This window comes from Oncorhynchus keta, chromosome 28 (genome assembly GCF_023373465.1).
Source record: "Oncorhynchus keta strain PuntledgeMale-10-30-2019 chromosome 28, Oket_V2, whole genome shotgun sequence".
In the NCBI taxonomy this organism is placed as follows: domain Eukaryota; kingdom Metazoa; phylum Chordata; class Actinopteri; order Salmoniformes; family Salmonidae; genus Oncorhynchus; species Oncorhynchus keta.
Window position 1 is genome coordinate 30,184,348 of NC_068448.1, and position 25,114 is coordinate 30,209,461.

The 25,114-nt window shown below is 39.0% G+C and overlaps 1 protein-coding gene across 4 annotated transcripts in view; it reads left to right on the forward strand.

Moving 5' to 3' along the window:
• Window positions 1-7,925: 7,925 nt before the first annotated feature.
• cntn3a.1 (contactin 3a, tandem duplicate 1) overlaps window positions 7,926-25,114 on the forward strand; it is a 104,446-nt gene continuing 87,257 nt past the window's right edge. The window contains exons 1-2 of one of the 4 annotated variants that reach the window (XM_035740686.2): window positions 7,926-8,312; window positions 9,144-9,210. The gene's annotated coding sequence lies outside the window, so the exon portion shown is untranslated. The remainder of the gene's footprint in view (window positions 8,313-9,143; window positions 9,211-25,114) is intronic. The other 3 variants (XM_035740685.2, XM_035740682.2, XM_035740683.2) reach the window with 3 other exon arrangements.

Sequence of the window (25,114 nt, forward strand, 5' to 3'; positions counted from 1 at the left end):
TTTAAGAGTTTTACTAAAGCTCCAAAAAGTGACTTTTTCAGCTACACCTACAACCACATGCAGGTAAGAAATTATGATTTCTATATAGTATTAAATCGAGCATATTCTAAAGTTTCCAAAACATGTGCCAGTGACAAATAACTCTCAAAATTGAAGAGATGAAGAGCTCTATTTCAAAATATAACTTTTTTCAAGAATAACCACTGTTCCATGCGCTACATACATGAACACGGGCAACAGATACTATCAAGTACTGAAACTGCTATTGTGTTATTTGAAATAATAACTTCCTTGTATTCTAATGATATCCAAGACCTTCATAAACACAACCAAATGATACTTTTTCTAATAGCATAAATGGAAAATATTTCTTAGACTGTTTGAGTCCACCCCCAAAAAGGCCTCTCTAGTGTTAAATACCTGCTCTTAATTAAGATTCAAAGTTGTCTGCAGAAAGAATGGGGTGTCAGCTATGATATGACACCTTGTCACCTTGACAATCTCTTTTGGTTATTGAGCTACATACTGTAAGTAAAGTGGCCTAACACCGAGTAACAGAATGATGGAAACAGAAAAACATCATGGGTCCTTGATCTGTACTACAGTATATAGAAATGCATAATGATGAATGTCATTCTCTTCATGGTGATGTATCCTGAATAGGTAGAACAATGTAATATCCTCCTTTACATATTTGGGTATTATTCTACACTCTGGCTATTCTAATGAGTTCCGGCCCCAAACAAGAATGAATCATTACCAATCATCGACTTGTATGTTTAACAAGTTTAGACATCACAGTACAGCATAGTAGAAGAAAGCACTGTACAGTACAGCACAGTATAGTTCAGTACAGTAGAGTTTAGTGTAGTAGAGTTTAGTACAGTACGGTAAAGTACAGTACAATATAGTAAATTAAAGTACAGTACAGTAATTTATACAGTACTCTACTTTAATGTACTGTACTGTACTAAACTCTACACTACAGTACTGTACTGTATATATTGTACTGACCTATACTCCACTTTTAAACATCCATGGACGTCCGGTGTCAGTCAGTGCTCAGTGGGTGAAGAGGCTGGTTACAGTAATTGGAAAGAGTGGGGGCTCATGGGTAGGTGTCTGTAAGAGCAGGGAGAGGTTACATTAACTGGAGAGAGAGAGATGCGAGAGACAGAGAGAAAGAGGGAGATAGAGAGGGAGGGGTTGTCCAGACAGTTTTCACACTCTTGCTTTGACCACCACATGAAAGAAAACAGTTGAACATAACAATAATAAGCTGAACATAACAGCATGCCAGGAAGGGAGGAAAGTAGAAGGTGACCTAACTGCGGTTTGTGATTACTATGATTTCCCATTGTAACCAATTCAGTTACAGTCGTCTGTTACAGATTTTTCTGTCACTCTGTTACCTATTTGGTATCAGAATGATGCGTTTTAATCACTTAATGAATCCCAAACCAAATTGTTATCAGTAAAAACACTATAACTAATTGGTAGGTCTATCTTTACTTGTTTCTTCTGTGAACATTCATTATCCTCCCGACCCATGAGGGAGATGAATTAGAAAATATCTTAGATATTTTTGGAAACAGAATGGCAAGACACTGGGCAATATTTCTTAAGGCCAATAATGTCTGCGAAACTAAATATAAATATTAGAATAGGGGTCTTTACTTACATTAAGGGTCTTTAGTTACTACATTACTGTGTTTTGATGTATTTCTTAATACCTTTACCCACCTTGGTACACTTTAGATGACACCCAGTGTCAAAACAACTGATATAAACTTAATATGGTCATAACACTGTCATGGACCCATACATTTACACCTGTTGTGACATATATTGCGTTATTTTATGGCTGGTTATGACACCTACGTAAGAGTGTCAAAACCCACATTTATTTAAATGAGTATTTTCACTGCCAAGAAGTTTCCTTTCAGTTGAAAGTTTGTTTCTTAAATCCTTTGTTGTTGTTGTTGTAGTAACGTCTGTCGTTAAATGAAGACAAGGTGCAGCGTGGTAGGCATACATTTTCTTTATTAAAATGTTTCACAAAAAAAAACAATAAACAACTCAGCGAACAAAAAGCTTAGGAGTGCAACCCATGCAACAAACAAAGACAAGATCCCACAACAGAAGGTGGTAAAAAAAGCTGCCTAAGTATGATCCCCAATCAGAAACAACGATAGACAGCTGCCTCTGATTGGGAACCATACTCTGCCAACAAAGAAATATAAACATAGATTTCCCCCCCTAGTCACACCCTGACCTACCAAATAGAGAATTTTAAGGATCTCTAAAGTCTCTAAAGTCAAGGCGTGACAGTTGTAATGAATTCTTTACATTCATGTTTTTTTTCATCATACTTTAAATAACTTGTGGAAAATACACTTTATGATACTGTCATTAAGCATTATGATCAGTGGTGGAAAAAGTATGCAATTGTCATACTTGAGTAAAAGTAAAGATACCTTAATAGAAAAGGACTCAAGTAAAACAGAAAGTCACCCAGTAAAATACTACTTGAGTAAAAGTCTAAAAGTATTTGTTTTTTAAATATACTTAAGTATCGAAAAAGTAAAAGTAAAAATAATTTTAAATTCATTATATTAAGCAAACCAAATGGCACAATTTTCCTGTTTTTTTAATTCATGGATAGCCAGAGGCACACTCCAGCACTCAGACATCATTTACAAATTAAGCATTTGTGTTTAGTGAGTCCGCCAGATCAGAGGCAGTAGAGATGACCAGGGATGTTCTCTTGATAAGTGTCTGAATTTTTTTTTAATCCGTCCTGCTAAGCATTCAAAATGTAGCGAATACTTTTGGGTGTCATTATTTTCTGTAGGAATTTAGTGATGTAAAAGTTGTCAAAAATATAAATAGTAAAGTAAACTACAGATACCCCCCCAAAAAGTTTTAACCATGTTTTGAGGCTCAGTGTTAGTGTTTACAATTTCATTTTTGCAATCAATTAAGTAAACAAGATTATATTTAGGGGTTCTGATGGAGTAACATAACCCCTCGGAAAGTATTCAGAACCCTTGACTTTTTCCACATTTTGTTACGTTACAGACTTATTCTAAAATGGATTCCATTTTTTTTCATCAATCGACACAAAATACCCCATAATGAAAAATCAAAAACTGGTTTGTAGAATTTTTAAAAAATGTATTCAAAAAAATAAACAAATATTTACATAAGTATTCAGACCATTTACTCAGTACTTTGGCAGCGATGACAGCCTCGAGTGTTCTTGAGTATGACGCTACAATCTTGTCACACCTGTGTTTGAGGAGTTTCTCCCATTCTTCAATGCAGATCCTCTCAAGCTCTGTCAGGTTGGATGGGGAGTGTCGGTGCGCAGCTATTTTCAGGTCTCTCCAGAGATGTTCGATCGAGTTCAAGTCCGAGCTCTGGCTGGGCCACTCAAGGACATTCAGAGATGTGTCCCGAATTCACTCCTTCGTGGTCTTGGTTGTGTGTTTAGGGCTGTTTTCCTGTTGAAAGGTGAACCTTGGCCCCAGTCTGAGGTCCTGAGCACTCTGGAACAGGTTTTCATCAAGGATCTCTCTGTACTTTGCTCCATTAATGTTTCCCTCGATCCTGATTAGTCTACAAGTCCCTGCCACTGAAAAATATCCCCACAGCATGATGCTGCCACCACCGTGCTTCACCATAGGGATGGTGCCAGGTTTCTGTCATACGTGATGCTTGGCATTCAGGTCAAATAGTTCAATATTGGTTTCATCAGACCAGAGAATCTTGTTTCTCATGGTCTGAGAGTCTTTAGGTACCTTTTGGCAAACTCCAAGCGGCCTGTCATGTGCCTTTTACTGAGGAGTGGCTTCCGTCTAGCCACTCTCCCATAAAGGCCTAATTCGTGGTGCTGCAGATGGTTGTCCTTCTGGAAGGTTCTCAAATCTCCACAAAGAAACTCTGGAGCGCTGTCAGAGTGACCATCGGGTTCTTGATCACCTTCCTGACCAAGGCCCTTCTCCCCCGATTGCTCAGTTTGGCGGGGTGGCCAGCTCTAGGAAGAGTCTTGGTGGTTACACATTTCTTCCATTTAAGAATGATGGTGGCCACTGTGTTCTTGGGGACCTTCAATGCTGCAGACATTTTTTGGTAACCTTCCCCAGATCTGTGCCTCGACACAATCATGTCTCGGAGCTCTACGGACAATTCCTTTGATCTCATGTCCAGTCAATTGAATTTACCACAGGAGGACACAATCAAGTTGTAGAAACATCTCAAGTGTCACGTTCTGACCTTAGTTCCTTTGTTTTGTCTTTGTTTTAGTATGGTCAGAGCGTGAGTTGGGGTGGGTAGTCTATGTTTGTTTTCTATGTTGTATTTTGCGTTTGGCCTGGTATGGTTCTCAATCAGAGGCAGGTGTCGTTAGTTGTCTCTGATTGAGAATCATACTTAGGTAGCCTTTTCCCACCAGTGTTTTGTGGGTGATTGTTTTCTGTGTCTGTGTGTTCCACACAGAACTATTTTGATTTTTCGTTTCTGTCTTTCAATTTGTTATTTTGTATTTTCGTTTTCAGTGATTTTGTTCATTAAAACATGATGAACACGTACCACGCTGTACATTGGTCCGATCTCCCATACTCCTCGTCAGAGGAGGACAAATCCCGTTACATCAAGGATGATCAACGGAAACAGGATGCTCAATTTCAAGTCTCTTAGCAAAGGGTCGGACGGTTAGGACATCTACTTTGTGCATAATACAAGTCATTTTCCCAACAATTGTTTACAGACAGATTATTTCACTTATAATTCAGTGTATCACAATTCCACGTTCGTCTGTACAAACAATAGTACGCAAGTATAAAAACCATGGAACCACGCAGCCGCCATATCTCTCAGGAAGGAGACGCGTTCTGTCTCCTAGAGATGAATGTACTTGGTACAAAAATTGCAAATCAATCCCAGAACAACAGCAAAGGACCTTGTGAAGATGCTGGAGGAAACAGGTACAAAAGTATCTATATCCACAGTAAAACAAGTCCTATATCGACATAACCTGAAAGGCCGCTCAGCATTGCAACTGCACATTGGGACAAAGATGGTACTTTTTGGAGAAATGTCCTCTGCTCTAATGAAACAAAAATAGAACTGTTTGGCCATAATGACCATCGTTGACCATCGTTATGTTTGGAGGAAAAAGGGGACTGCTTGATTGCCAAAGAACACCATCCCAACCATGAAGGACGGGGGTGGCAGCATCATGTTCTGGGGGTGCTTTGCTGCGGGAGGGCTGGTGCACTTCACAAAATAGATGGCATCATGTGGAAGGACAATTAGGTGGATATATTGAAGCAACATCTCAAGACATCAGTCAGGAAGTTAAAGCTTGGTCGCAAATGGGTCTTCCAAATAAACAATGACCCCAAGCATACTTTCAAAGTTGTGGCAAAATGGCTTCAGGACAACAAAGTCAAGGTATTGGAGTGGCAAAGCAGTTTTAGAAGCTTCAGAGTCTTTCTATCCAATACTACTAATACTGTGCATATATTAGCATCTGGGATAGAGTTACAGGCAGTTTACTCTGGGCACCTTATTCATCCAAGCTACTCAATACTGCCCCCCTGTCACCAAGAAGTTAACAAATTATAGTTTTGTCAATTCGGTTAGGACATCTACTTTGTGCATGACACAAGTCACTTTTCCAAATGCCTTAAGGTTGCACATTCATCTTTACAAACAATAGTATGCAACTATAAACACCATGGGACCACACAGCCATCATACTGCTCAGGAAGGAGCCGCGTTCTGTCTCCTAGAGATAAACGTACTTTGTTGAGAAAAGTGCAAATCAATCCCAGAACAACAGCAATGTACCCTGTGAAGATGCTGGAGGAAACAGGTACATAAGTATCTATATCCACAGTAAAACGAGCCCTATATCAACATAACCTGAAAGGCCGCTCCGCAAGGAAGAAGCCACTGCTCCGAAATAGCCAGACTACGGTTAGAAACTACACATGGGGACAAAGATTGTACTTTTTGGAAAACGTCCTCTGGTCTGATGAAACAAGAATACAACTGTTTGGCCATAATGACCATCGATATGTTGGAAGGAAAAAGGGGGAGGCTTGCAAGCCGAAGAACACCATCCCAACCGTGAAGCACGGGGGTGGCAGCATCATGTTGTGGGGGTGCTTTGCTGCAGGAGGGCTGGTGCACTTCACATAATAGATGGCATCATGAGGAATGGAAAATTATGTGGATATATTGAAGCAACATCTCAAGACATCAGTCAGGAAGTTAAAGCTTGTTCGCAAATGGGTCTTCCAAATGGACAATGACCCCAAGCATACTTCCAAAGTTCTGGCAAAATGGCCTAAGGACAACAAAGTACTGGAGTGGCCATCAAATGTATTGGAGTGGCAATCACAAAGCCCTGACCTCACTCCTATAGAAAATTTGTGGGCAGAACTGAAAAAGCATGTGCGAGCAAGGAGGCCTACAAACCTAACTCAGTTACACCAGCTCTGTCAGGAGGAATGGGCCAAAATTCACCCAACTTACTATGGGAAGCTTGTGAAAGTTGTGAAAGGCTACCCGAAACGTTTGACCCAAGTTAAACAATTTAAAGGCAATGCTACCAAATACTAATTGAGTGTATGTAAACTTCTGACCCTCTGGTAATGTGATGAAAGAAATAAAAGCTGAAAGAAATCATTCTCTCTACTATTATTCTGACATTTTACATTCTTAAAATAAAGTGGTGATCCTAACTGACCTAACACAGGGAATTTTTACTGAGATTAAATGTCAGGAATTGTGAAAAACTGAGTTTAACTGTATTTGGCTAAGGTGTATGTAAACTAACTTCCGATTTCAACCGTATATACACTACTGTTCAAAAGTTTGGGGTCACTTAGAAATGTCCTTGTTTTTGAAAGAAAAGCAATTTTTTTGTCCATTAAAATATCATCAAATTGATCAGAAATACAGCGTAGACATTGTTAATGTTGTAAATGCCTATTGTAGCTGGAAATGACAGATTCTTTATGGAATATCTACATAGGCATACAGAGGCTCATTATCAGCAACCAGCAACCATCACATTATCAGCAACCATCAAACTGGCCCTAACCAGAATAGAAAGAGGAGTGGGAGGCCCCGGTGCACAACTGAGCAAGAGGACAAGTACATTAGAGTGTCTAGTTTGAGAAACAGACGCCTTACAAGTCCTCAACTGGCAGCTTCATTAAATAGTACCCGCAAACAACAGTCTCAACGTCAACAGTGAAGAGGCGACTCCGAGATGCTGGCCTTCTAGGCCGAGCTGCAAAGAAAAAGACACATCTTAGACTGGCCAATAAAAAGAAAACATTAAGATGGGCAAAAGAACACAGACACTGGACAGAGGTACTCTGCCTAGAAGGCCAGCATCCCAGAGTCGCCTCTTCACTGTTGACGTTGAGACTGGTGTTTTGTGCGATGACATTTTGTTTCAATATTATATTTATTTAATTAGAATACGATGTCTAGACTTTAGCTTTTAAATGTGAATTACCCCCATTTTACCCTATTCTTAAAGAAAACATATAATTTAAACGTTTAAAAAAATGCAGGTACCAATCCCAGATTACCTCTAAAATTATGTAATTGTTCACCAACAGATAAAATGTGTCCACAGATATGGAGTGTATCTGTAGTGCTTAAGCAAAATTCTCTGTACAGCTCACACTGCCAGTGCCAGCAGCATCAACTTTGTCATTCCCGAGGAGTGGTTCACAATGAACATTTCGTGTAAAAACCCGCAGTGGGTGAGTACATAAACCCCTCCATAGGCTACCATGGCCAAAACAGTGGCTTTCTGTTGCTTCTCTGTGGCGACCAGTAGGCTAAGCACTCCTCGTCCCCTCTCGTTGGTTGTTAAATAATTAATAAATTGCGTATGAAATCCTGAAAATCCCTTACTGTTTAGCTGGTCGGTTTGGTGTCCCGCTGTGGCACAAAGCGAAGCTTCTGCTGTGCCTCAAATGAATTTGACAGCCGTGGATGTGGTAGCCAACACCAAGTGCCAGTCAACCTCGGTTGAGCGCGCGCCATGGTTAAGATTTGAAGTGGATTATATCGTTTTGAGTAAACCTATTGTATTTATTTGGAACAAGAAAACATCTATCCGACTGAAATGTGTTCTCAGTTGACTACTTTCAGAGCCAAGTGAGCAACTCAAAAACTACGTGTCTATCACTGACACTGGAGAGAAGAGGAATGCGTGGTTTAACATGGATATCGGGCAAAGGATAAGCATCGTTAAAAATTGCAAGAATTATAGACAGGTAACCCATAACATTTGTGTTGTTGCTGTAGTTATGATTTTTGCTAAATGTTTTTTAAGCAGAATGAATACAGTTTTAGTTGATATGACCAATATCAATCATGGGATCAAAGTAGGCATACAGTACGTTGTCACTGTATGCTTCTTGGTAGTTGAATTCTGTGTGTTATTACTCTGCATTTGCAGGTGTCCACTATCGTCTGTTTTTTTTTATTGCACTTCACAGTCTGATTAATTGTCTGCATTTAATTTAGTTGATGTTTGTCTCTCTTAAATTATTTATTTTAATAACAAACGTACAGTTTAGCCTACTGTAAATTCAATTTAACCTAAAAAATTGAATATTTCCAATAAGCCTAATATTTTAGAATACATGTTCTTATAGCCTATGCCCATATGATCTCAAAGACGAAAGTACCAGCAAGATTGTAATTTTCAATTTATACATTTCCACCCTATCAATTATACCTCATGTAAACCAGCAGTGGAACTAATTTGCCAAGACAAGCAGTGAGCAACAGGGGATTGGAATTATTCCAATCACATCTGTCACCCTTTCAATGATTGTAGGCTACAGAGCGCTCGTCAGTCAAGGACTCTAGCTAACTCTATTCACAAAGGTATCTTTTGTCGGGGGTTGTTAAGAGGTCTCTACTTTCACATCAACATAATTTTATAAATACAAAATAGACACTTAACATTAACTGGTTTTAACACATTTGCAGATGAACATATTTTTCAGTTAGAATACTTGTAGGGCATCCTTTCCCCTCTGTTACACAGAGTTGTTCTGAGCACGCTAATTAACCAAGGTGGTCACCTCTGTCTTCAGTCTGTCTTCTGTAAACAGGCGCTGTAACATGGAAATATGGCCGTGTGGGAACCCTAACCTTATAAAGGTGTGTAGTAATTTATTTATTTTTTATTATTATGTCCCGTTGATATGAAATATAAGGTCCTTATGTTTCCAAAACTGTTGCACAAACATGTTCAGACCGCCTCTTAAGTGTCCAAAACCGTAACGCAAACGAGGATTATTCACGTTTCTAAACGTTCAAACAAGGCATCGGGATTGTAGTTCACATGGAGCCTGCTGTGAGTGGTACTAATGGCTGGGATAGTGCAGAATGCCACCTTGGGTTCTTGAGAGCAAACCTGCACCACCTTGATTGTGTGGTCATATTGTCCAAGTTAATTTGCATATGATAAACTTAAGTCATATGTTTCATTGATTGTGTTTACAATACACTTAAATATTCTGTTATTGGTTGGAATTTACTCTGACATAGTCAGTCATTGCATCTAAAGCACTGTCCTTCAATTTGAGAAGAGTTACATTTCACTAAATGCATCCCTGTATACCAAAACAAGTGGCGGGAGACCCCAGTATGTTGTCTTTCGAATTGTAGAAAGCTTAAATTGTGCAAAAAGGGAATCGTCAACACTTCTGAAAGTATCTGATCTCAATGCAACACAATTGTAGGATCTATGTATGTAGACAGAGGTCATTGACTGTACTAAATCAGTAGAGCTTCATGTATTTGATAGTGTAGCAAGTTCAGTTGGTTTACTTGGTTACCCATGTACTAATAAGGTTTCAACATTGAGCAGTGGTCATAGTATCAATTGCAAAGTTTTTTTTACTCTGCTTGAGCTTAGCCATTATAACTGGGCTTCTGGGAAAATGGGAATTCCATATGGCTTATATTGTAGCTTCAAGATTGACATGGTGCATGGGGAACCCTTTGACATATTTAGATGATTTGCTTATGTCACATGGGAGGCAGTACGAGTGCACTCTGAGCGCCCCTGGTGGGGTCTGGAAGAACAGAGAAGCTGGTATATATTATGTCATGCCTGCGGGTTGTGCTTCGATCAAAACACCACTAGTCTCTTTGTCTAGTGCCACTTTTAAGGTGTTTTTTTGGCAAGGGAATATCTTGGCACATTTTCAACCCCCAAGTTATACCATTTGTGGGGAAGAAAGAACTGATAGGACACATTGAAATAGTGTCTTAATTGTATGATGCAGGGGAGAACGACTGCCCTCTTCCATTGAAGCCACAGAGGTTCAAGTTTGACCGCGGTACTGCAGGCATTGTTAGCAGAATGAGGATCCACCATTATAGTGAATGGAAAAATGTCAATCTTTGTGGTCAATCTTTGGGTAAATAAAAACATTTTTAGAAGACAATCTGTGTACCAATAATTGCTTCTAATACACCAGATGTATGTCCTTGCACCCATTATTTTTTACATCTCAGACAGAAGAAGTTTTATGGATAATTTAGTTGCTAATAGCAGCCTGCAGTACCACGGTCAGCCCTTCACCTTGAGTTACTCAATGAGAGGCGGCAGCATTGAGCTAGCCTCCAACACTTCTTGGAGTAGCTCAAACTGCTCATGTTTGTCTCCATGAGACGCCACCTTAATTAACTGAGTTCATTTGGCTTCAATGCACTATTGCGTGTCATGTGATCAATGGCTTTGTCCATTCATATATACTGTAATTGGTATGATGCCATAATGTAACTACGGCCAGCGCTCAACTCTTTCTTGCAGTAGTCTCGTTAATCTTGAATTCCCATTAGAGTTGAATCAAAGGACAGAGGATCGGTGGAAATATTCTGTCCCTCTCTGCCACTTGTCTTAACTTGAGCCCCATCAGAAAATGTATTTTAAATGACGGGAAGGCACTTGGAGCAGTCAAATGAGCCTTGCAGACTAGGAATGAAATAGAGATGGTGTCTGTGGATCAAGTGAAGTCAAGGCCTAAGTGATTAAAGATGCAGCGTCGTATTCTATTTTTCCTGGTCTTGTCTGTACTGAGGAGTGTGGGAGTATGTCTCATTCATGATTCAGAGCTTGGGGGGAGTGCTCATGCATTTTAGTGTGAATATTGTCATCTGGACTCCTCGACAGTAAGGAGCAGGAGTACTGTTCTATTAATACATTTGTCTTGAAAAATGTATAGTATTGGAGAATGTGGGTGGTGAGGGGTCAAATCAACTGCCATCGCTGTAGCCTGAGAGTATGGCTACCATCAACAGTCATTGGTCGTGTTCCCCTGCTCAGACATTGCTGCCAGATCTTGCAAAGCCTGGATTGGTATTTTACGTATTAGCTAACCACATCATATTTTATAGCAATCTAGTGCCCGACGGCAGAGTCAATGACATGTAGCCCAACCATTGGTTGATGCATGCATTGTCTGAGCATGGGAACATGACAATTTTCTCTGTCTTTGATCTTTTGCTATTTAAAGGGGTAGTTGCAGACCAAAGTCTGATTTTCTTAATTCCTGAAAAGTGGTATAAAGTTAATTAGCCATAACATCTGCTGTGTACATCCAACTGTAGATCCCACGATGCAATAGGATGAATTTACAGGCTCAAATACCAAACGAATGGGAAGGATTGCCACCATCTAATTCCAACTGATTAAATGGTGCCAAACTTTTTCATTAATTTGGGTTTGAGGCCTTCAGACTTCTTAATTTAGTGAGATCTACAGTACAACATATGTTGTAGAATAGGAATTGGACTTGAATTAAAGACACTTTTGAGGCATGAAACATCTGACCCTAACTTTTTGATGTAAATAATCCCTTAAACCTCAATCTAAATCTGTCAATTTGGATTGAAACATACCCATAATAAAATGGAACTATAAGATCACCAGGTCAAAAAACAACAACCCGTAAGCCTATTTACAGCATGTCCTACTCTGCTTCAGTGGTGTGTATTCATGGATGCCAAGGGAAGCCAGGCTTCCCCAAAATACGTACCATGATAAAATTAACATACAAAATATTTTATCTTTCGTCTCTCTGTGTTTCATAAATGTCCTTCAAGATGCTGAATGTATCTCACTAGAGAAAGCATCCAAGTGAATGAAATAGTGCCCCTTTGTCTCAGTATGTGTAGCGTATCTATCTGATGCTGTCTGGTCAGCAAGAGTATGACATTGTTGCCCCCCCCCCCTGTAGCATTGAATGCAAGGGAAGCCAGCGAGCAATCAGCATTGAGCTAAACTGAGTGAGCTCAGCTTTGAATGGTCCTGGCGCGCCAAAAGAAAGTGTCAAGGGACGCCAGTTTGAATTTGGCTTCAGACCAATCACATCACAAGCCAAACGTCATTATTGACAGAAAAAAACTTGAATTGTTGCATCTCGTTTTGTTGTTGTTCTCCGGTGGCTAGCTAGCTAAAATCTCCCTTTAGTGATTTAGCCATGGATGGAGATAGGGATTTGGACTTGTGGTTTTACTTAATTCTCCATAATGGCCAATGATTATAACAGCAATTCTGATCCAACCATAAATTCATACATTATGCCCCTGGTCTGAGAGGATGAAAGTTACATGAGCTAGATGTAGTATGCTAATGTTAACAAGCTGTCCTGGCGCATCAGTTCCCATGAAAGGAAGTTAGTCTAAGTATTTTAGCCTGGGAGCCTAGGTCAACAAAAACTCAAAGCTTGTACTGTACGATAGAGTAATAGACCATTTAGGCAACATGAAATAGGAGGATGGCATTGTTGTTTCTCTTCAAGTGGGGAGAGTCAACATGTTTTTTCTACTTGCACACACGCACGCACACACACACAAATACACACACAAATACACACACAAAAATCAGTCCCATGGACAGTGACATCATTTTTAGCTTACGTTGATTGGACTAAATCGTTTTTAGTGTCTTTTAGTTATCACTGTATTAGACTAAGCATAGGTGATTCAATTATGTGGAAATGTTGAAGTTGAAATGGTTCTGGAATAGTGGAGGTATCTCCTGTTTTCTTTGCGACCTGCGGTTACTCTCCGTGGTTCTAAATCAATAGTTGTTTTGTAGTCCAAAACTGTTTTGAAACAGTACCTTGCTTGACCATGCTGTAGGTCATGTAACTGTTTGTTACATGCAATGTTTTGTGCACTTCACCAGACAGATGTTGCTCTCCGGTTTTGTAAAGAAACAAATGTGCGTTTGAATTTATTCTGCCGCTGTGTCTTCTTATTGTCTCGGCCTTAGGCCTATATATCACAGTGTCAAAGTATATGAACTAACAGGTTATAGATAAAACAAAGCCATTATCACAACACATAGGTTGTAATAGCCTTTTTTCTGGTCTGGCCTTGTGATTTTACCCACACATCACTACTGTTCTGCTTCCAAACTGTCAACATTTGGTATTTTATATCCACAGGGTTTTAATCACAAAATGCGTCACAATTTCCTAGAGACACAGCCAGGGCTGTACAGTATGGGAATTTAATGGATAGACATTTACCATCATTAGAGAAAACAGAGATGGCTACATGTTCGGTTTCATTAGCCACCGTGTCCTGTGATCGATTATGCTCCATGTCGGGATGACACAGGACTGAACCTGTAGCAGGAGAAGAGAACATATGAGATGTGCTGTATGATTTCCCTTTGAAGGCTTTTTGCAGGCTATTTATCCTTCACTTGCACAAACTGTGCAGATAAGCTTATTGCAACTGCGTCTTATCACGACAATGGAACTAAACACTGCAACCTGCGATTAAAATGTTTTGCATCCATTGCATGTTGTACAGATATGGTATCCTAACAGCCATAGCTATCAAAGGAACTTTCTCAAAGGGTCAGAATATACATGAGCAGTGACCATTTTGAATTTGATTTAGTCATAGGGTGATTCCACATCACACTAGAACAAAAAAGACCATGATTTTTTGAATTTTCACGTCATTTCATCCATAGAAGGGCAGTGAGCAGTGATGTTTTGGGGCTGTTGCTGGGCAACACAGACTTTCAACTCCCTCCAAAGATTTTCTATGGGTTTTTTTACTTATTTTTATTTCACCTTTATTTAACCAGGTAGGCAAGTTGAGGACAAGTTCTCATTTACAATTGCGACCTGGCCAAGATAAAGCAAAGCAGTTCGACACATACAACGACACAGAGTTACACATGGAGTAAAACAAACATACAGTCAATAATACAGTATAAACAAGTCTATATACGATGTGAGCAAATGAGGTGAGATAAGGGAGGTAAAGGCAAAAAAAGGCCATGGTGGCAAAGTAAATACAATATACCAAGTAAAACACTGGAATGGTAGATTTGCAGTGGAAGAATGTGCAAAGTAGAAATAAAAATAATGGGGTGCAAAGGAGCAAAATAAATAAATGAAATCAAATAAATACAGTAGGGAAAGAGGTAGTTGTTTGGGCTAAATTATAGGTGGGCTATGTACAGGTGCAGTAATCTGTGAGCTGCCCTGACAGCTGGTGCTTAAAGCTAGTGAGGGAGATAAGTGTTTCCAGTTTCAGAGATTTTTGTAGTTCGTTCCAGTCATTGGCAGCAGAGAACTGGAAGGAGAGGCGGCCAAAGGAAGAATTGGTTTTGGGGGTGACCAGAGAGATATACCTGCTGGAGCGCGTGCTACAGGTGGGTGATGCTATGGTGACCATTGGTGACATATATTTGACATTTGTATCTTGAACCATAATCAAGAAATGATTTATTAAAGTTGGAATATTGGTGACACTTTGACCTTACCGAGGCCTCCTTTAAGACTCCATCATGTTTCATCGTTAGGTACTACAAAGCAAATAGTTGTGTAATATGAAGGTTTTACCGCTTGCTCTGTAATATTTGTAGTATTTTGATTTCAATAAAACTTGTCATACATTAATTTATGAATATAAAAAAATATGTGATTTTTGATTTGGCAATTTGTTCAATATATTGTTAAATATAATATACTTTACAGGCATATCAAACTTCCAGAGTGGGATCTCTGCCTGCTACTTTTAGAGTTATGATCCAATTTGCAAAAGCATTACCAACAGAGTGAATGTGAAAATGGATTCAAAATGGTTGCCCTCTGCTGGTGATTTGCAGGATGTGCAATGATACAAGTAATCGGAGGGCTGTGATTGGTTACATTGCCAACTATGCCAATTTCTCTGTATAAAATGGGATTTAAGTTTAAAACCAGAAGACATCCCACTCTGGAACTTTGATATGCCTGTAAAGTATATCGGAGAGTATAGTACGTTCAACGATATACAGAAATATTAGCCAATTTAAAATGCTTATATTTTCTATATTCATAAATTAATGTAAGAAAACTGTAATTTAAATCAATACCACTCATATTACAGAGTTAGCGTTAAAGCTTCATATGACACACATTTTTGCTTTGTAGCACCTACAGATGAAACAAGGAGGCCAAAATGTTTCAAATGTTCCAACTTCAATAAAGTAATCTCAAATTATTAATTTACAAATGTGAAATATATTTCCATAATCCTTCCTCTAAAGTATCCTTCTATGGAAAAAATGTAATGAAAACCAAAAACAACATGGTCTTTTTTTTCTAGTTTTGTGAGGAATCACCCCATAACAAGGCTGTTCAACTCCCCTGAAGGCACACAAGGCCACATACATTCACTGATGGATAGACAGGTCTGTCTGTTGAACAATGAGGAATAAAAAAACAAGTGCCAAAGGCTTAGCCTGGTTTCTTCATAAAACCTTTTTTGGTAGCACTATCAATAATTTAAAAAGACATCAACAAGTTATGGCGAAGATGGTATGAGTGGGAGTTGAAATATAAAAGCAAGGCTACAATTAGCCCCAAGCCAAGTATAGATATAGAGTGTATAATTCTGTAAGTGTAGCATAAAATGTTAAACGGAATTTATTTGTCAAACTTTAAAATGTCTTTAAAGGGATAGTTCACCCAAATTATATATATACTGTACCAGTCAAAAGTTTGGGACACATCTTTTCTTTATTTTTACTATTTTCTACATTGTAGAATAATAGTGAAGACATCAAAACTATGAAATAACACATATGGAATCATGTAGTAACCATAAAACTGTTGAACAAATGAAAATATATGTATATGTATTCTTCAATGGAACCACCCTTTGCCTTGATGACAGCTTTGAACACACTTGGCATTCTCTCAACCAGCTTCATGAAGTAGTTACCTGGAATGCATTTCAATTAACAGGTGTGCCTTGTTAAAAGTTAATTTGTGGAATTTCTTCCCTTTTTAATGCGTTTAAGCCAATCAGTTGTGTTGTAACAAGGTTTGGGTGGTATACAGAAGATAGCCCTATTTTGTAAAAGACAAGTCCATATTATGGCAAGAACAGCTCAAATAAGCAAAGAGAAGCGACAGTCCATCATTATTTTAAGTCATGAAGGTCAATCAATCCGGACAATTTCTTCTAGTGTAGTTGCAAAAACCATCAAGCGCTATGAGGAAACTGGCTCTCATAAGGACCGCCACAGAAGAAGAAGACCTAGAGTTACCTCTGCTGCCGAGGATAAGTTCATTAGAGTTAACTGCACCTCAGATTGCAGCCCAAATAAATGCTTCACAGAGTTCAAGTAACAGACACATCTCAACATCGACTGTTCAGAGGAGACTGCATTAATCTTGCCTTCATAGTCGAATTGCTGCAAAGAAACCACTACTAAAGGACACCAATAATAAGAAGAGACCTGCTTGGGCTGAGAAACAAGAGCAATGGACATTAGACTGGTGGACAACTGTCCTTTAGTCTGAAAAACAACCGCTGTTGTTTTCTGAGATGCAGAGTAGGTGAACTGATCTCCGCATGTGTGGTTCCCATGGTGAAGCATGGAAGAGGAGGTGTGAGGGTGTGGGGGTGCTTTGCTTGTGACACTGTCAGTGATTTATTTAGAATTCAAGGCACGCTACCACAGCATTCTACAGCGATACGCCATCCCATCTAGTTTGCGTTTAGTGGGACAATAATTTGTTTTTCAACAGGACAATGACCCAAAACACACCTCCAAGCTGTGTAAGGGCTATTGACCAAGGACAGTGATGGAGTGCTGCATCAGATGACTTGGCCTCCACAACCACCCGACATCAAACCAATTTAGATGATTTGGGATGAGTTGGACAGCAGAGTGAAGGAAGAGCAGCCAGCACGTGCTCAGCATATGTGGGGTTTCCTTCAAGACTGTTGGAAAAGCATTCCAGGTGAAGCTGATTGAGAGAATGCCAAGAGTGTGAAAAGCTGTCATCATGGCAAAGGGTGGCTACTTTGAAGAATTTAGTGATTAGTTTAACACCTTTTTGGTTACTACATGATTCCATATGTGTTATTTCATAGTTTTGATGTCTTCACTATTCTTCTACAATGTAAAAAGTAGTAAAAAATAGAGAAAGTGTGTCCAAACTTTTGACTGGTACTGTGTCCATTGATTATTGAAGAATATAATTAATAAATGCCTCATGAGCTTAGTTCTTTCATATCCCATCAGAACCTAAAATATAAACTTCTTTATCCATTGTTTGTAAATTATGTAATTGTAAACTAACACTGTATAGCCTCAAAACATGGTTAAAACTATAAATTGAATCGTATGGCTGGTCAGTCCTTGCAACCATAGTTCTGTTCATCAGATCAGTGCCAGGGCTTTAACTCTCTCACTTTAACACCATTACATGTCTTAACACCCCCCCTAATGTTTTGGTGCATCTGATCATTAACTACAGTTTATGCAGCAATGTGTTAATGTAAACAACCAAATCAAATTTAAGAATGAATCAGGAAATTTTAGAACCACCATTTTAGGCCACTGGGGTTATTAATTTGTAAAAATATTCAAGGAGTGCTACAGACACCAATTCCCAACATCATTTGAGGATGAACATATCCCATGATCAAAAGGCAGACTTTTATCACTCGCTCTAACCCTTTGTCTAATGTCTCCTGTCTAAGGGCTTACTCAGTAATAGAGATCAAGAGATTGTTGTCAAAGGTGTTTCTGATTCCAGCTTTTAAGAATGAGTCAACTCCGCTGGACTGATATTTCAGTTCCTACCTTCTGGCAACTCCAGTAGAGTACTTGTCGATCTGAATATGCTAATTTTGTCCTTTCCGCACATCAAACATTCATGTGGATGACGGAATTTACAAGGATGTTGGTGAACATTTATGCTTTTACAATCATAATAGACAACATGATTCGTCCTTCCATCAAACAGAAAACATATTGGCTTTGAAGAGTGTAGTGTCATTATATATTGAGACCTGACAGTTTCAAGGATTCCTTGCATGTGTCAGACACTGTGTTGATTAATTTATCAAGAGTGTTTTCTCACAATTATTCCCTCAAAGGATGAGTATTAATATCCAGTGACTGGGGCACAAGACTTTGTTTTATTGTTAAAACCCAACAGTTCCTCACAACATTTGCATCGTAATGACTGCCTGATAAATTAGAACTAGAATGACACACTAAACCCAATCTCCATAATGAGATTTATGGAGGAAAGTGTCGTCTTCAATGTTTTAGCATGTGCAGAATGGGTGCAGTGCTGGGGAATGTGTCAAAGATACAGTTGATTTATTCAAATATGCATCAGTATGCTTTGCGTTGCCTTAAAGGCACACAAAGATAAGAGCCATGCAGAAAACAGAGAAACTGTGAAAATAACCCCCTGTCTATTACTGGCTGCTCAGCCATTGCACCATCTTTTTATTTTATTTTTTACTTTCCCTCTCTAAAAAAGATTTCTAAATGCTTGTTGAATAGCCAATGATATGTGTTTTCTTTTCCTCATTAAAGGCACAATCTAGAATACTTCCTGTTGACCATTTTGTCGATGGTCATTTAAATTAATGCCTCATGAGTAACCTCTCAAGCTTACCACTTTGCAAGGATTTTGCACCTATATGGCTACTGTATGTCCGGATAAATGTCAATATAGGGCCATGGGAAAAAATAATAGGAAAACCTTATATTCAGAGAAAGCTAGGGAGCTGTTAAATACAATGGACTGGTCCATATTTGTGTGACTTACACAATTGGCACCCCACATGGTCAAAAACAACATAAAATATAGCTGCAAGTATTGTAGCAATGAAACAGGGTGCTTGGCTTTTGAGCAGGCTGAAGAGACGGTTGCATGGAACATTCTATATGGACCCATGACCCATGGGTTCTATATGGACCCACACCACTATGGGAAGTTCATAGGAGCATATTAAATTAGGAGTCTATATTTTTAGCGAATGAAAGCATAGATACATTTTTCAACCATTTTCCGTCTTAAAAATAATGTAAAGGCTTTCATTTCTGGAAACAAAAAGGTATCAGAAATAAATCAGAACACAATGTAAATGTTTCAACCATGCCAACTAACACTTATTTTTTTAAATATATTTTTTAACCTTCTGTAAGTCTAAGAAATATTGCCTTGTATATTGTAATTCCCTAAACAAGATATATTTTCTAATTTCTCTTCCTCATGAGAAGAGAGGATAATTAGTTCACTGAAGTAACACGTAATGGTAGATGTGCCAATTGCTTATAGTGATTTTACTGATGTCCAATTTGTTTATTAATTATTAAGTGCTTAAAACCCGGTAACAATTGGTAACGGAATTACCAAAAAAACTTACTGCAAGTGAATTGGCTACAATGGGAAATTAAAATAGCCACAAACCACAGTTGGGTCACCTGCTACTGGTCTCCCTTTCACTGGCATACTGCTATGTTCAGCATGTCTGTTTTCTTTGTCTTTGTGTAGTCTGATGGTCAAGCCAAGAGTATTAAGTGTCTGGACATCCCCTCCCTCTCTTTCTCTCTCTCTCTCAATTAATGTCACCTCTCCCAGCTCTTACTAACACCTTCCCAAGAGCCTCCTCTTTTTCCTGGTCCATCTGTGGACGTTAACTTCAAGGCCAGGGTGGACTGACCAAATTTCAACTACTTTTCAACTTCCACGTAACCGACCGACACCAGATGTCCAAATCTGAACCTATCACAAGTTTGGATATCATAGTACAGTGAATAGAGCACAGTAGAATACAGTATATTACAATACACTAGTACAGTACAATAAAGAAAAGTAGAGTATTGTACAGTACAGTACAGTAAAGTATATTATATTGTAGTGTACTCTACTATACTGAACTAAAGTCTTCTTTACTGCACTGAACTCTACTCGACTGTACTCTACTGTACTCTACTCCACTGTACTGAACTCTACCCTACTCTGCTCTGCTTTATTGTACTGCACTGTGCTCTGCTGTACTGCGCTGTGATGTCCCAACTTTTGAAACACGAGAATTACTTTTGTATCCATAGTTATGCATTTCTGTAAAACAAAAGCTAAAATAGTACATCTATAACGTTATTACACCACTACAAAGCTACAATACAAAATGTATAATACCGCCATGCAGCAATATTACAATGCACGTGTGTATAGAGTGCGTGTGCTAGCGTTTCTGTGCGTATGTGTGTGTCTGTACCTGTGTGTGTCTCTTCACAGTCCCTGCTGTTCCATAAGGTATATTTTTATCTGTTTTTTAAAATCTGATTCTACTGCTTGCATCAGTTACCTGATGTGGAATAGAGTTCCATGTAGGCATGGATATATGTAGTACTGTGCCCCTCCCATAGTCTATTCTTCACTTGGAGATTGTGAAGAGACCTCTGGTGGCATGTCTTGTGGGGTATGCATGGGTGTCCAAGCTGTGTGCTAGTAGTTTAAACAGACAGCTCGGTGCATTCAGCTTGTCAACATTTCTTACAAAAACATGTGTCAGGGCTATAGTTGAACTGAACCACAGACTCCAGGTTGTGGCCTCAAATAAAATACATGCTTTGTAAACAAAAGGTGTCGGGCCCTTCCCAACAATGCAGAGAGAAAAAAAATAAAATTAAAATAAAGCAATAATTCAGTGATTTTAAATATTTAGATATTTGTTTTGTCACCTTAAAAACAGTCTATGGCCATTGCAAACAAATGCTAATATTAGCATTTTTCAGACCACTTCCTGTACGTAGTCACTCCTTGTTCACAGCTATGGGTGCCAAGTGCTTACACTCCCCTGTTTAGCATGTTTTAAAATGGCATACCCAAACATATAACATTCTAAGAAAGGGAGATTGACTTACATGGAGTTTTAGTCCAAACATACTTTTAGCGTTATTGGCATGCATCTAGTTTCACAAATTATTGCAGTCACTCCTCACTGATTTCAAGGGAAGGAAACAAATATCTAAATTTGTAAAATCGCTGAATATCCATATAAGATTCCAACTTAATAGACAGAATAAATACGCTTCCCCCTTTCCATTTGATTCATTTCTCGCTTCAACTGCCAATCAGCCAAATCATACACACAACATTTAATGCCAACTTCAGTCAAAAATGTGATTTTCTTGTGATTTATATGTATTTCCACAATATGAAGTTGAAATAATACTGTGAAATTGTGAAAATGATGATGCCCTTTTAGTGTAAGAGCTGTTTGAAAAGACCATCTGGTGAGATGGAGTTTTGGCATGCCTGGTGACATTACCAGGTGGTAAATTGAGTTAATTGACCAATAAGAAAGAGAGTTCCAAACCTCTTTGCCAATAACAGTTTTCCTTTCCCAATCAGACCACTCCCAGACAGCCCCAGCTACATTCTTGTTTTAGAAATTGCTCTTTGTTAAGAAGCTATTTTGTTTCTTTCTGACCATTTTAATTGGAAAAAATCACATTAACGTACTTCACTGTTACCCAGAAATTATTTGATATTGAGGCAAAAATGACTGCATTGGACCTTTAATCAAATTGATCGACTAAATTAGAAATGATCACATTGTGCCATTGCAATTACCTCAATGCTACAATCAGCCCGTTCTTACCTTAGATATATTATCAATATCCATAGATGAATAGAAACATATACCACCATCAGTTAGTTGTAAACTGTTTCATATTATTATATTGCAACTTTATTTGTGACTTAATTTGAGGAGAAGGACATGAAATTCAATTGCCAGTGAATGAGAATGGTTCTCACCATGGATAGTCAGCTCTTTATGTCAGAAATGCATAATCCTTCCAGCTCAGAACTCAAAATGCTAGGATGGTGGTTTATTATATTTGTCATGTTTCATTTGAAGAGTATCCTGATTATACAAAGAACATTGGCCTACATCTACTGTAAACATGAATTATAATTATTTTGGCACAAGCAATTTGTTCGCATTTTGCTAAGATAGATAAATGACTGTGTGTGAATGAAACTACAACATGTTATGGTACAAAATACACATCAAATACACTCCCCTCCCTATGTATTTGGACAGTGAAGCAAACATTTTAAGTTACTCCAACATTTTGGATTTCAGACCAAATGTTTCATAAACAGTACAGAATGTCACCTTTCTTTGAGGGTGTTTGCATGCATATCTGTTTTACTGTTTAGAAATGAAAGCACCCCCAGGTGGTGAGGGTAGGCAACAACATCTCCACCCCGCTGATCCTCAACACTCGGGCCCCACAAGGGTGCGTTCTGAGCCCTCTCCTGTACTCCCTGTTCACCCGCGACTGCGTGGCCACGCACGCCTCCAACACAATCATCAAGTTTGCGGACGACACAACAGTGGTAGGCTTGATTACCAACAACGACGAGACGGCCTACGGGGAGGAGGTGAGGGTCCTCGGAGTGTGGTGTCAGGAAAATAACCTCACACTCAACGTCAACAAAACTAAGGAGATGATTGTGGACTTCAGGAAACAGCAGAGGGAACACCCCCCTATCCACATCGATGGAACAGTAGTGGAGAGGGTAGCAAGTTTTAAGTTCCTCGGCATACACATCACAGACAAACTGAATTGGTCCACTCACACAGACAGCATCGTGAAGAAGGCGCAGCAGCACCTCTTCAACCTCAGGAGGCTGAAGAAATTCAGCTTGTCACCAAAAGCACTCACAAACTTCTACAGATGCACAATCGAGAGCATCCTGGCGGGCTGTATCACCGCCTGGTACGGCAACTGCTCCGCCCACAACCGTAAGGCTCTCCAGAGGGTAGTGAGGTCTGCACAACGCATCACCGGGGGCAAACTACCTGCCCTCCAGGACACCTACACCACCCGATGTTACAGGAAGGACATAAAGATCATCAAAGACAACAACCACCCGAGCCACTGCCTGTTCACCCCGCTATCATCCAGAAGGCGAGGTCAGTACAGGTGCATCAAAGTTGGGACCGAGAGACTGAAAAACAGCTTCTATCTCAAGGCCATCAGACTGTTAAATAGCCACCACTAACATTGAGTGGCTGCTGCCAACACACTGACACTGACACTGACTCAACTCCAGCCACTTTAATAATGGGAATTGATGGGAAATGATGTAAAATATATCACTAGCCACTTTAAACAATGCTACCTTATATAATGTTACATACCCTACATTATTCATCTCATATGCATACGTATATACTGTACTCTATATCATCTACTGCATCCTTATGTAATACATGTATCACTAGCCACTTTAACTATGCCACTTTGTTTACATACTCATCTCATATGTATATACTGTACTCGATACCATCTACTGTATCTTGCCTATGCTGCTCTGTACCATCACTCATTCATATATCTTTTTGTACATATTCTTTATCCCCTTACACTGTGTATAAGACAGTAGTTTTGGAATTGTTAGTTAGATTACTTGTTGGTTATTACTGCATGGTCGGAACTAGAAGCACAAGCATTTCACTACACTCGCATTAACATCTGCTAACCATGTGTATGTGACAAATAAAATTTGATTTGATTTGATTTGATTATATCCCCCCATTTGAAGTATTCATAATATGGACAAATTCACTTATAGTGCATTAAAGTAGTCAAAGGTTTAGTACTTGGTCCCATATTCCTAGCACCCAATGACTACACCAAGCTTGTTACTCTACAAACTCGTTGGATGCATTTGCAGTTTATTTTGGTTGTGTTTTGGGTTGTTTTTCCCAATATGAACTGAATGGTGAACGATGACTTTAGTCATTTTCTTTCCAAGTGAGTAGATACATTTCTGAACATTTCGAAATTAATCTTGATAATGCCATGATTAAGAAAAATCATGAATGAATCATGAATAATGATGAGTGAGAAATTTACAGAGGCTACAATTAAACATGCTAACCTCTCTCACCATTAACAATAACAGAGGTTAGCATTTTACAGGGGTATGATCTTTGTTATTCTGTAACTTTCTCACTCATCATCATTCACGATTAATTCATGCTTATCCATAATCACTGTATCATCCACATCAGAAATATTTTCCATTCATTCTTACTTAATGGGGCTGAGCTCCCTGCCATCCAGGACCTCTATATCAGGCGTTGTCAGAGGATGGCCCGAAATATTGCCAAAGACTTCAGCCACCCAAGCCATAGACTGTTCACTATGCTACCATCCGGAAAACGGTGCCAGAGCATCAGCTCCAAGACAGCTTCTACCCCCAAGCCATAAGATTGATAAATTGTTAATCAAATGGTTACCCGGACTATCTGCATTGATCCTATGTTGGACTGACTCTGACACACACACACACACACACACACACACACACACACACACACACACACACACACACACACACACACACACACACACACACACACACACACAACATAAGCACACACACGTAACACACACACTCATTCTGATGCCACACAACCGCACACACATTATCATCTATCCTTGTGCCTAGTCACTTTAACCTGCCTTCATGTACATATCTACCTCAAATACCTTGTACCCCTGAACATTGATCTGGTGCTGATACTCCCTATATAAAGCTTCATTGTTTTGTATCTTATTCCTCTTGTGTTATTATTATTACCTCTGTAAGTGTTTCACGCTAAAGTCTACACCTGTTGTATTCATTGCATGTGACGAATCAAATGGTATTTTATTTGACAATAAAAGTGACCAAAGAATTGCACAGTACAT